Here is a 14,065-nt window from a genome sequence, read left to right as displayed (position 1 = left end):
ATTACGGGGGGAATCGAACCCACTACTTCAACACTACAGAGGTGGAGAATTGAAGAGACCACTTGGCCAAAGAGACCTCTTTTAAAACTTCTAATATCTCTAAAAATTATGATAGAAATCACAATTTTATATTTATAGTTTTATGAAAAATTAATACAAATTTCTCATGTCTAAAAATAGCACCATTTCTAACAACCTTAATCATGTTTTTTTTTAAAGTGCGATTTGCGATGCGAAAATTTCTTGTTGTTGTTGTTGTTAATTTACGTCGCACTAGAGCTGCACAATGGGCTATTGGCGACGGTCTGGGAAACATCCCGGAGGATGATCCGAAGACATGCCATCACAATTTTGATCCTCTGCGGAGGGGATGGCACCCCCGCTTCGGTAGCCCGATGACCTGCGTGCGAAGTCGAGCACTTTACGGTAGCACAGTTTAACGAGGAGCAATACCGCACACCCTCGGTCCCTACGAAGACTGATCCAAGTGGGTCACCCACCCGCACACTGACCATAGCCAGTGATGCTTGAATTCGGTGATCTGCTGGGAACCGTGCGAAAATTTCTTGACCATTTGTAGCTGAATTAAATAGTGTTTCCGTTGAGTTAGTATAATATTATTGAGATTGTTGCTATATGACTATAATTTAAGCAAACTATAATGACTATAATTTAAGCAAAGATAATAATACTTGATATGGTTATATATCGTTAAATGTTTACTTATACCATAATGCAAACTGCAAATAATAATGCTAAAAGATGTAATCTAATTAATAGAATTGCAAACTATGTAGAGATAAAATAAAATTTTAGAAATAACATGACAGCAAAACATGTTGCACTTTATCCAAAATGTCATCACTTTTTAATACCAATTTAAATTTAATCTGCTCAGGCCGTGGGATCCCTTAAGGGTAAAGCCATTCCTTTTTTTTTTACAAGTGAGACTTATGTGACATTTTGCGTCAAGGTTGAATAGGTAATGCGCTGCGTAAACTAACGATAAAAAACATGTTTTTTTAACGTACCGTCCAGAACGCTTATGCTTTGTAAAAAGGAAAAAAACTGAAATGCAAAATCAAAACCTCGATAATTAAAGCATAATTATTGCCCGAATCCTTACCTGATATATAAGAACTGTGTGGTCAAAGATATGGAAAAAAAACTCTGTACAATTCTATATAAACTATCTTTCTTTGGGCAGCAAATGTTTTGGATGATTTTATAACTCATGTTACTATTTGAAAGATCCTGCATGATTCTTTTTAGAAATGATATCATATTTAAACATCAAAAAATTGCAGTGACCGCAATGAAGAGAGGAAATAGATAATTTTTTTCGTTCCTTGATACCAGCAATTTTGAAATCATTCTAGAGAATTTTTATATTTATTTTGTTGTTGTTGTTGTTGTTAATTTACGTCGCACTAGAGCTGCACAATGGGCTATTGGCGACGGTCTGGGAAACATCCCGGAGGATGATCCGAAGACATGCCATCACAATTTTGATCCTCTGCGGAGGGGATGGCACCCCCGCTTCGGTAGCCCGACGACCTGCGCGCGAAGTCGAGCACTTTACGGTAGCACAGTTTAACGAGGACCCATACCGCACACCCTCGGTCCCTACGCAGACTGATCCAAGTGGTCACCCACCCGCACACTGACCGCAGCCAGTGATGCTTGACTTCGGTGATCTGCTGGGAACCGTGTCTTAACGATCAGTCCACTGCGGGACATATATTTATTTTAGATTGATTTTAATCATTTTTTTTTCCAATGGTAGGCACTGAATTTGAATCTTTGCCTATACTATGCCAGAATCGTTGCTCATTTCGCGTTACCCAGTGGGCACGTGCGAACCAAAGTCACGGAGACGAGGAACATTGCCCACGCCACACTGCCACAAACCCGTTTATAGAGTGGGCCACAGTCACACATCATACACACTCACAAGAGAGGACAGCACAAAGAGAGAGAGAAACATCCATGCCCAGAGCGGGATTCGAACCCGCAGCCTATGGCCACCTGGCCGGCTGATTTTAATCAACGTGGAAACGAAAAAGGAGAGAAGCTTTTAACTTTACGCGCTCAATTCAGTCGATGTAAATTTTGCGTGAGTGAAAAGACCCCTATTTCTAAAAGCCAGAAGAATGATTTTTCAAATTGCGCCAACAATTTTGCCATGTAAAATGTTCCAAAGCATTTGCCAGCTAAAAACATAAATTAGTATAGAAATGTTTTCATATTTTCGTCTAATCCCTGCAAAGATTTTTAAAAAGATCAGAATTGCTGGCTTAACAATTGCAGACTTCAGAACTCGCATATTCCTCTGGATAACTTTTGATCTACTGATCGGATTTTCACGTACCAGCGCTCAAACTTGTTCGAGGAACTTTATTGTGAATGAAAATTTTAGTGGATGAAGCAGGAAAGTGAAATTTTCAGGGATATTCACTGAACTGGGAAAATAACATTAAGTAGTCGCATCAGTATGGGTATGTTTAATATAACAAAATTGTTCTCACTTTAATTTTAACTTAAATAATTATATTTTCATTTTGTAACCGTCGTTGAGCAGCTGGCACAATTTCGGGTTTAAGACTACTAATGTTTAACTCAGTAGCCTTGTAATTTGAACCCAATCCAGAAGACAAGGGAACTCCTGGATCAAGTATTGGGGGACTTTTTGTTGGAACTTACCAACATTAGCGTTACAGGGATAGGAGAGTCACAAAAACATCCCGAGGTTAACTTGATGGCAAGGGGACTCTAACCTATGATTTGTCTACCACTGAGTATACTTTACGTTTTTGTGATCCGGATGCAGAATTCATATCGACCAACCATCGGGGAATAGATCAGCCATCGCTTATAGGGCCGTGGTGGCTAAGGGGATTGAGCCCTGGCCCATGAGGCTACCCGGGTTCGAATCACAGCGATGGCTGGTCGATTCGAAATCTGCACCAGCTCGCACCGACCACAGTGCTGATGTAAATTATCCTCAGTGGTAGACGAATAAAAAAGACGGATCATGGGTTAGAGTCTCCTTGCCGTCAGGCTAGACGTGGGAGGTTTTCGTGGTTTCTCTCTCGGGTTAGTTCATCATTTTTTTTCCAGGATTTACCTTGTCTTCTGGGGATTCAAAAATTATATCAAAATTACAAGCCTACGAAGTTGAACATTGGTAGTCGTAAACCCAAAATTAGATCAGCTCTTCAACAACGGTTATAAAACTATGTATTATAGCTAGTCATAGTGGCTCAGGGGATAGAAAAGTCACCTCCTAATAAGGTGGCTCTAGTTCGAATCGAAGCCGTGGTTGGTAGATACGAATTCTACTCCTGGCTCGCACCAACCACAGTGACGACGTAAAATAGCCTCAACGGTAGACGAATCATGAGTTAAAATTCCCTTGCCATCAAGGTAACCGAAGGAGGTTTTCACGGTTTTCCTTTTAATGCAACGCAAATGCAACGCCATCGAAATGTCCTCTGTGAAAGCTAATTTGCGGGGATTCTTAATCCAGGAGCTCTTGTCTGTTCTGCTCTGAGCTCTAAATTGCAAAACCACGGAGTTGAACTTTGATAGTCGTAAACTCAGAATTGGGTCGGTTGTTCAACACTGGGTTATAAAATACATCTTATATCAAAATGTATATGTCTGTCTTCTTACTCTTGAAAGTTTATTCACGGACCTATTACATTAAAATGCAGTTCAGCATTATAAAACTAAATAGGTTGAATGAAAACCACATGTTTCAATCGATATCATAAGTATATATAAATAATTATAATGTCAATCTGTCATAGAGCTTTGTGAGACAAAATCATCGGAAACAAACGCAGATTTATCGGATTCATCCTATGAATAATGATGAGTTACAAACAACATCGTTAGAAGCGCATATGGGTATTTTAATTGTTATTGAAATAATGAGGAATACGTGTTATCGATTCACAAAAGATTATGATAAAGACCTGCTCATCGTATTCTTCATTTGTTTTGCAAAGGAGAAAAGTTAACTTCACTGGGAACTTTTTTTATGCTTCCTGTTGCATTAGAGTTTTTTGAACGAATCTTAGATATTTGCGAGTTACTTATTTCAAATCTGCAATCGGATTCTTTCTACAAGCAAATTGAATGATGCAATGATGCAATTTAATATTATATTCCTAACCAGGATTTTCTAAAATTCACTGTACCGAATTCTAAGTGTCCCCAACTTCTCTTCCACATAAGGAGTAGTAAGAAGAAAGTGATAATATATTTCAGTTTATAATGCGATATGTAAAGTTCATAAGTTTCGTCTTATTATTTTCTAAGAAACAGGTCAGTGTATTAGTATGTATATGAACCAGGGCGTTCTTCACAAACTTTTACATTCAGACAAAAAAATATAACTAAACTAAAATATGATTTTGAAGCAAAATTTGCAGTTTTATGAACAGAATCAATTTTAGATTTGAAATTCCTATACGTAAATTAAATAGCAGCAAGTAGGGGACAGTGGGGTCAATTGTAACAGGGTACGATTGTAATAGAGCAAAAATTTCGAGTGTCGGGTTCTAGATTTAGTTCCTAGGTGGCGCACAAGGTGTATTTAATAAATCTACATGTACACCCCTGCTGGCAACCATTTTTATGTACTTTTGAAAGAGTTACATCACAAAAGATATTTTCACGCTACGTAAGTACTTTTTTTGGCATTAGAATATTATATAGTAACAAAGTAATTTCGTTTAAACAAATAAAAATTATTAACCGAATATGTAAGTGGACACCTTAATTAACATTTCAGCAAAAAAAATTAGTTTTGTTAATTAACTAGCATTGTTTTTAACAAATGAAGCTGAAATGGCGTCTAGGGGACGATTGTAACAGCTGAAGATGAGTTACCATATGTCTACAAACCATTACTTAACTCTTTAAGAACCACCAATAGTTTCCTATATCATTTATATTATGTTACATGCGCATTATTTTATTTGTCACCTTTCACAGCACAAATTAAAATTTTTAGCCCCTTAACGTTGAAAGTTTAACCCTTTAGGTCTCGACTCATTATTATTTTTACTCCTAAAATATCACTACTATTTTGATCAATAAAAAAATATATCACAACAATGATAATATGTATAATTAACTATGTTTAAGTTAAATTTATGAACTGTTACAATTGACCCGTAAGTGGGGACAATTGTAACAAGTGCACGACTGTCAAAAATTGTTAATAACTAATATAAATACACTTAAAATAAGGTATTTTTTTTTCTAGTAGAGGATAGTCTACTTTACTCGTCTGTCAATTAATACTAATAATATATTGGATTTTTTGTTAGTTAAAAATAGTTAAGTAAAAAATGTTACAATTGACTTATAAAACAAAAAATTATTTCCCAGTTTTTACATTCAACCTGAGTGAATCGAAAAATTATATATTTAATGAATATAATATTTAAAGTCGAACAATTTGAGAAAATAATCGGGCTCTGAGATATAATAAGGAACATAAAATTATATTGTCCACTAATTGAAAAATTAGACTTTTTACAACCACCGACGAGATTTTTCAATACAACAGACTAATACATGGATGTCAACTGCTCTGCTTTCAACAAAGGTTTTAATAAATTGTAAGCGAATTAAATAGTCAAAAATTGTAGAATAAAAACGATCATGACCACTCTTCAAAAATTTCACCATGAGGTACTTGAAATAAATTTAGTTTTCATTCGATATTTTGAATTTTTTAAATGTCTTGGTGGAAAAATTTCTTAAAATTAAGAATACTAAACTTAAAATAACGTTACAACTATTAAATATTTATTTTACAAAGTGACGCAGGTTGCCATCTCTGCTAATAGGAGTAACCTCCAGTAATCAGCCTGACATTTTTAGGTTGATAACAGCACGCCTACGCTGCTTTAGGCTAATTGAAAAATACATCTTACATTGCGGAGTAAGTCTGATTAGTTTCCAGCTTTGAATAATTTTGACTTTTTTTTAATAATCTCATTTAAGTATTAGTTCTATGAGCATTGGTAAATGTTTATTGCAATGAGCCAAGTTATAATGAGATGCATAAAGGCATATAATTTTATATTTTAATTCATATCCTAGTCAACAGTATTAGTATTTAATTGAAGGATTCGAAGGAAAAGGAAAATTTCATTCGTAAATATAAAACGCGAAAAACAATAAATATTTTAACTCATTTACAACATAGCAGAACAGAAACGACAGCATATCAATCATAAAATAAATCTGTGTAATCGATGTTAATGCTTGCAAAGTTTAATTTTGGAACGATAATACTTTAGAACTACAATATATAGGAAACAAAGGAGTCCTAGTAATCAGTAAAGCTATCTTCTTTTTTATTTTAAAACTGTAAATATAAATCTTACTCATAGTCATACCATTTGCATAGCACAAATCAAAGAAAAATAATATATCTACTAAGCAATAAATTCTATCAACTAAAATTTATGGCAATTACTTATACAAACAAGTTGCATGTTAAAATCATTTTTAGGTTAAGCCCTTGACAAGTTGAAGAGCAGATGGCACAAATTATGTTTGGAAATCATTAAGATACATCCAAGGTTACGGCAGGATTTATACTGGCTTCCTCGGCTCGGCACTTCAGAGCGTTTGGTGGATAGGTGAGACCACTTGGACCCATGAGTCTACTGTAGGCACATCAATATTTACATTTTCCATATCACATAAGTAGTAGTAAATTTGCGATCTGGGGATAGAGTGCTTGCCTCCCAATTAGGTAACCCGGGTTCGAATTTCAGCAATTGCTGGTCGTTACGAATTCTGCATCAGGCACGAACCGACCACAATGCTGACGTAAATTATCCTCAGATGGTAGACGGTCCCTTGTCGTCAAGCTAGCCATGGGAGATTTTCGTGGTTTTCCTCTCTATGTGACGCAAACGTGGGTTTGTGAAATAAAATAGTCCTCCACGATGGCAAATTTCTCCTAATACACTTGATTGAGAAGTTCCTTTGTCTACTGAATTGGGTTTAAAATTACAAGGCTGCGGAGTTGAACCTTGGTAGTCATTAACTCAAAATTGAGTCGGCATTAACGACATGTATAAAATAAAATGTAAAATATTATATTTAACAGGAATTTCATTCTTTTAAGATACCACTTAAAAGCTAAGCGTTTACTTTTTTTTACAAAATACGTTATATAATGAAGTGGGGATAAAAAATGAACAAGATTTGTCAAATATTTATTACTATCATTAAATTTTCCTAAAAACGTCAGAAGCCCTGACACAATAACTGAAAAACATAACTTAAAAATACTTATAAACAGCTCCGCACTTCTAACAGGTCTTACATATTAGCGCAAATTGTTCAGATATTGTTGTGAATAAATAATTGTAAATCAAATTAAATCATTCTATTTTACAGAGTAACATTTGCAGCAACTTCAAAAATTCAAAAGAAATACCTGTAGGTCGTGGCATTTTTGTACTGATTTGACTCTAATTATTTTCGAGATTGTCAATATTATCCAGTGTAAGGTATGATAAGTGTTTCAGCAAACTTGGCTACTATTTTGAAAAAAAGAGAAACGTATGTAGAATCAAAAAAATAAATATGCTTCATGAAAATTTTCCTTCCATTGGTTTTTATTCTCAAACTGCCTTCACTTAAAAAACAGCCCTGTTATATATTATTGTTAACCCCTTGGGGACGGGTGATTCAGAAAAACATTCCTACAAAATTAGAATCAAGTTGTAATTAAATAAAAAATGGTTACTTAAATGTAGTCGTTGCTAATTTGACAGACTTACTTTGCTTTTACTTTAATTATTGTTAGTTTAATCATATATATAGTCAATGTATATTTAAAGTAAAACTAAATAGTTTTATTTCGAACAAAAAAAATGGTGAATTAAATGAATCAAGCAATTATAACTTCGCCCACAAATAAACTGATAAAGAATCACTTACCAGTTTTATCTTTTTACCCTTATTGATACGGTTTTATGCTGGCACATATTTGTGACAGTCGACGCGAAAGGGTTAAAGCGTAAATATTGAATTATGTCTAGTAAATTTAAATAGTTACATCCACTTTTTAAACGATGGAGTGAGTACCAAAAAAAGTAAAAGGTGGTACTAGCAATTCAGTTACCGAAAAAATTTAAACTATCATTATTTTCATTCTTAATTACTTCAGTTTTTAAAATATAGTGGTGAAAAACTTTTGATTTAAAATATATTCTTTATAATGTTAATATATGGAAGTAGTTAAAGAAAAATAGTTAAATTGAGGAATTGAATATTAAGGAAATTAAATTCTACCACTTTCGAACTTTTTTGAAGCATGCTTTATTACTATGGTTGAATGAACTTCGTGTGAAAAGGGTTAATTACAATTTAAAAAGTAAAAGTAGAAATTGTTCCGGAATTCTTGCTGTTCAATATCTATGCTTCAGATATTTTTCATCAACTTTGGTACTCAATTTTAAAATCTAAAATATAATAATTAAATTAATTGTTTTCTTACTTAATTCTATACATGAAATCGAATGGAGTATTTTTAAGCAATGAAATTGCAGCTTTCTTTTAAATAACGTTGGGAAAATAAATTATTTTTCACGATATAATTTTTTTTTCTAAAGTTGAGATTAAGAAATAACAAATAACCCATACAAGCAATTCTTTTGTAATCCTTTGTGTTTCTTTTTTTTTGTTGATGACTTTAGATGTTAAAAAGAATCACAATTTTTCAGTTTTTATGACTATTTCTAGCGTTGCTTTAAAATAAAACTAAGAGTTGACGAGTTAATTAAAAGTCGAGAAAAGTGCGTTCACGTGGAACTTCATGGTTGTACAACTTCATTTCTTTGTATCTTTTTATTTTTTTTTTTATTCATTTTAACTTCAATGTGAATGTTTAACCCTGTAACCTGAAAAAACATTCTTCATTTCCTTTATATATATAAATAAGCGGAAGCTAAAATTATCAAGTTTTAGTATTTTTTCTAAATAATTAAACTTTTTTTAAGGCAAGGCTTTCAGTTGTAATCTAAAATACTTACAATAGTAGCATGTGTTTCTTCTGTTTTTTTTCCCTAATAAAACATAAAGCGTTCATAATCACCACAATACAATTTATAGCTCTAATATATTAGTAAAACTCTGACATCTATGAGGTGAAGTTTATTTTAACAAAATTGGTTGCTAAATCTTGAATATTTTTGCCGGACCAGTGGAAATCCTGTTTATGTCTTACTCAGGAATGCCAACAGCAAAAGATTTTATAAAGTGGTAGAGAATAAAAAACAAAAACCAGCAAAAATTTGGTTAATCTCACGATAACATTTTTTGTACCCTTATACCATATTGGGTGTCAAAATAATACGAATACTTCTATACTTACTCTATATAAATAACTTTAACAGCAATGGTTGTGAAAGATATTTCAAGGCAAAACTGTTACACAATTTAAACATCATGTTTAAAGCCTTTAGAAATGCCATATTGGGTGTCAAAATAATACGAACACTTCTATACTTACTCTATATAAATAACTTTAACAGCAATGGTTGTGAAAGATATTTCAAGGCAAAACTGCTACACAATTTAAACATCATGTTTAAAGTCTTTAAAAATACCATATTGGGTGTCAAAATAATACGAACAATTCTGTATTAACTCTATATAAACAATTTTAACAGCAAATGTTTTGAAATATTTTTCACGGCAAAACTGTTACATAATTTAAACATTACAGGAGAAAGGTAAAGTTGGCAAGTATGTTATTACATCGCTTACGTTTGAATTCTAATTATTCCTTAGATTTAATTTTACCCCACATTGTGTGATGTGACTTTAACTCATTGCTGACCGGCAACTTTTCTGAGGAACGAATGTGGAAGTAAAACAATATAAATAAACTTTAAAAATTTTTATTTATTATTCAACTCTTAATATTTCTTTTTCGTAAGATAAAAAGTATGACAATCACCTACGTGTAATGGTACACCACAAGTTCTGCAAATATATCGGGTTTCGTGAAGTTATAATAAATTTGTAGAGAATTAAATGGTAAAACTTGAAAAGTAAGGAAAATTATGCCCACTTTTTAAAATAGTCACCACGAGATCACTGCTGGCATGATTGCTATGACTCGTGGCCGGTAACCAACGCTTGGCCACGAAAACACGAGTTAACTCGTGACCGGTCAGCAATGTCTTAATTATAATAAATAAGTTTATTTATATAACTTCGAGATTTATGAACTATAGTGTGATTAAGCTTTGACAAACTATAAAAAAAGTTCCTGCAATTATAATTAATTTGTTACTACCTCTTTGGGTTTTCATCCTCGGAAAATGGTAACGTTAAGTATGTTATTATATCGCTTACGTTGAAGTTCTAATTGTTCCTTGGATTTAATTTTACCCCACATCATGTAATGTGACTTTAGTTATAGTAAATATGCTTATTTACATAACTTCGAGATTTATGCACGATTGTGTGACTAAGCTTTGTCAGACTATAAAAAATTTTCTGCTGATAAGTGTAATGAATTTGTTACTACCATTTGGATTTATCATACTCGGACAATGGTAAAGTTGGTAAGTATGTTATTACATAGCTTACGTTTGAATTCTAGTCATTCCTTAGATTTAATTTTACCCCATATTATGAGATGTGACTTTAATTATAATAAATAAGCTTATTTATAAGTTCCTCTTTCAAGTTCACGCATGTGAGATAGCACAATAAAGAAATGAATTATTAATTCTAGGCAAATCTATAATTCTTGCACGATTTCATTTCAAACGATGCTACGAGTTTATTTCATTCCAAGGTGAGTAATTTATTTAATTGCATCTTTCTGTTGAAAAGAAGATGAAACTAGGCTATACTCACATTGGAAATGCAAACCTGTTTATTACCAAATTACCTCCTGAAGCGTATGCATTTTCATTGGAAAGGAAATTATCATCTGATACAACATGAGATATCAAGATTTTATTTATTTATTTTTTTACATTTATTTTTTCGCAAAGGAAATGGAAGTTTATTATTATGAATACAACAATAGTTTTGCATTTTGCTATCGGTTTCAAGTTCTGATAAAACATTTCTATGTATTAATAAAAAAAAGAATCGATTTCGAAACTTTAGTTGATCTGTTTTTTTCAAGGTTCCACAGAAGTTGAATTTTAAATAAACGACTTTTTTTAAATTCCATTTTTCAGGCCGATTCGCTCAAACTTTGTATTTTGACATGAGAAATAACATTCTTAAAAATTATTTAAGAAATTGTATAAAATACAATGCAAAATGCTTTTTACCATTATTAAATAAAATATTAAAAAAAATAACAAACAGCGTTTAACAGGTTTTTTTTTGTTTTTTTTTTTTTGTATGGAGTTATCTTTGGATAAACGAATTTTATAATTATGTGCAAAAATATTTCAACTCGTTTCTAAAGTTCTCGAGATATGACTAAATACACAAAAAGTAAAATAAATATTAATATGTCCAAACCGTCGACCCCTCTTCTGACAAAGTTATCGAGATCATATTTCCCAGTCCCGCAGTGAACTGATCATTAAGGCACGGTTCCCAGCAGATCACCGAAGTCAAGCATCACTGGTTGCGGTCAGTGTGCTGGTGGGTGACCACTTGAATCAGTCTGCGTAGGGACCGAGGGTGTGCGGTATTGGTCCTCGTTAAACTGTTCTACCGTAAAGTGCTCGACTTCGCGTGCAGGTCGTCGGGCTACCAAAGCGGGGGTGACATCCCCTCCGCAGAGGTTCAAAATTGTGATGACATGTCAAGGATGTTTCCCAGACCGTCGCCAATAGCCCATTGTGCAGCTCTAGTGCGACGTAAATGAACAACAGCAACAACATATTTCCCAAATTGCAGTATTTTGGATGTCAGAAATCGTAATCCATCAAAACAAGGGATAGTTTATTTAGAGAAAGTACGTTTTTGTGTCTGATTTCGTAACTTAAAATATCGTCTACGCTAATTAATTAGCATATTTGAAATCAACTCTTTAAACCATTGAATCCTAATACGTAAAAATCAGATCATTATATCAAAAATTACCCAGAGTGTTTTCTTTATTTTTCTGCTATCCGTAATGTTAAAACAACTGTGAAACGGCGCAGCATAATGAAAACGTTACTGGTGTCTTCGTTCCAGGTGTTTACATAAAAGTATCTTTTGTGAACTTTTATTCAGTTTTTACAAATTTTGGATAAACGAAGGAATGTAAATACCAAACAAACAATAGTAGAGTCCTGTTAGTAACGCTGATTTACTCAAATTCACTGAGATACCTGTATATTTTTTTTCCAGTGGTAGTGAACTAAAGTCGAAAACCAATAGATTTTTCATAAATCTTTATTCAAAGCTTAAGAGCATGAAAATTTATCTATTTGACCAGTCATAGATCTATCTATCTAGATTTAATTCATATATTTTACCTGTTAAACTAAAAAATTAAAGCTATGTATTATCTTTTTTTTCTGTTGTATTTAACTTGATTCTAATTTATTCAAATTCACTGAAATGCTAATATGTTTTTTATCAGTTATAGTAAACTAAAGTCGAAAAACAAAACCTTTTTTATAAATCTTTTATCCGAACTTAAGAGCATGACTATTTATCTATCCGACCTGTTATAGAACTATCTATCTAAATCTAGTTTATGTATCTGACCTGTTCAGCTAGAAATAAAGGTAAGGTATAAACTTTTCACTGAATTTCACGCAAATTCACTGAAATGTCACTATATTTTTTGTTTCAGTGGTTGTAAACTAAGCCGAATACTATTAAATTTTTTATAAATCTTTTATCAGAACTTAAGAGCATGATCACTTATCTATCTGACTAGTTATGGATCTAACTATTTTGATCTAGTTCATCTATCTGACCTGCGAAATTATAAATAAAGGCAAGGTATAATTTTTTTTTCTATTGCATTCAACTTAACGCTAATTTACTCAAATTCACTGAAATGCCACTATAATTTTCCTCAGTGGTAGAGAACTAATGTCGAAAAGCAAAAAGAAATTGTAAGTCTTTTATCCGAACTTAAGAGCATGGCCATTTATCTATCCGACCAGTAATGGATCTATCTATTTAGATCTAGCTTATCTATTTGACCTGTTCAACTAGAAATAATGGTAAGGTATAATCTTTCTTTCCCTATTGCGTATAACTTTAACGCTATTTTACTCAAATTCACTGAAATGCTACTACATTTTTTTTCTGACATGTTGCCTGTCTATGATAATTTGGAATTTAAATATGTAGTTACGGAAAAATTACTTTAAATGAAAAATACTAAATTAAAATAACTTAAATTTCTTTACCACTATAGAAAAGATGTTTTGACATAGCGAAGAAAATCCGCAACTCTGCTCTTAACTCATTCCTTCCACCACGGCGTGAAAAGTGCACATTGCAAGTTAAAATGTCTTATATTTTTTTCTTTTGTTGCTGGAAAATACTTCTAAATATACCACACAGAAGAAGCTTGTTTCGTCTTACAAAACATATTAAGGGCATTCAAAATATACTTTTAGTAGTATTAATCCAATTTAGGTAAATGAAATTCTATTCAGTCTAGTTTGAAGCAGATTGGAGAAGTTATCTTAAGCTATCACGTTAACACCGGCTAATCACGATGCTGGTTAACACAAGCATGTCTTTAATGCCAGCTAAATATGGTGCTCGTAACTAAAGGGTTAATACTATCCATACTTAATACTAAATACACATATCTGACCGATAATATCGATAATTTTGATTGATAGTAAAGTAAGAAATATAAATTTTACTATACATTATTTATGCTGATTATGTTTCATTTAGTTATATTTTATTAACATTTATCATTTATATTCTTAACAATTCATGGGAAATGATAATAACGCACACCTTTAGTTGAAATAGGCTGCCGAATACGCTTAGTTAAGTGCAGTATACAGCTATGTAAAATAAATATTTTTATTTCGCATTCTCCCGCTGCTAAATTAAACAATAGTTGCTACGT

Source organism: Parasteatoda tepidariorum, chromosome X2, assembly GCF_043381705.1.
Source record: "Parasteatoda tepidariorum isolate YZ-2023 chromosome X2, CAS_Ptep_4.0, whole genome shotgun sequence".
Taxonomy (NCBI): Eukaryota; Metazoa; Arthropoda; class Arachnida; order Araneae; family Theridiidae; genus Parasteatoda; species Parasteatoda tepidariorum.
Note: the sequence above shows the minus strand (reverse complement) of the source record.